Genomic DNA, 622 nt, shown 5'->3' with positions numbered 1-622 from the left:
GTTTGAAACTGGACGTACATTGCAAATTTTTGGACACATGTATATATGCGTGATTTTCTATTGTCTATTATTTCTATGTGTAGTCACCTTTACTTTTCGCTCCAAGATCGCTCCAAACTTCAACCACATGAAATTGTAATGGTATAAATTTTGTTTTTATTCAAAGTAAAATTTATTTTTGTAACACTGAATTATTTCATTCGAGTGATTATTTTTGCTGCAATTCTATAGTAATTTATTTTCTGTCTGGTCTATGTTCAACTTTGAAATCATTTTTAATTTATTTTAATCAAAATACATATAATTATAAGTATATAATAATTAATATATATTATAAATCACTAATCCTTTTTATTCTACAAAAAATTTTTTAATTTATTTAAAAATATTATAAGTTAATAATTTTTTTACTCAACTAATACCTATACATAAAAATATTATTCGATAATCAAATGTTATAACATTATATTTCTAAAAATTGATTAAAGATGGGATTATATATATATGAAATAAAATAGGTCACATACATGGGATTACAATAAAATTTAATTCATGAACTTATATACATATATATTATACAAAACTGCATGCAAACGTATTATAATGTATATATATATATACA

The sequence above is a fragment of the Trachymyrmex cornetzi genome, unplaced genomic scaffold (genome assembly GCF_001594075.2).
Source record: "Trachymyrmex cornetzi isolate Tcor2-1 unplaced genomic scaffold, Tcor1.1 scaffold21, whole genome shotgun sequence".
Taxonomy (NCBI): Eukaryota; Metazoa; Arthropoda; class Insecta; order Hymenoptera; family Formicidae; genus Trachymyrmex; species Trachymyrmex cornetzi.
The sequence above is the reverse complement of the archived record's forward strand: the minus strand, read 5'-3'. Positions refer to the sequence as shown.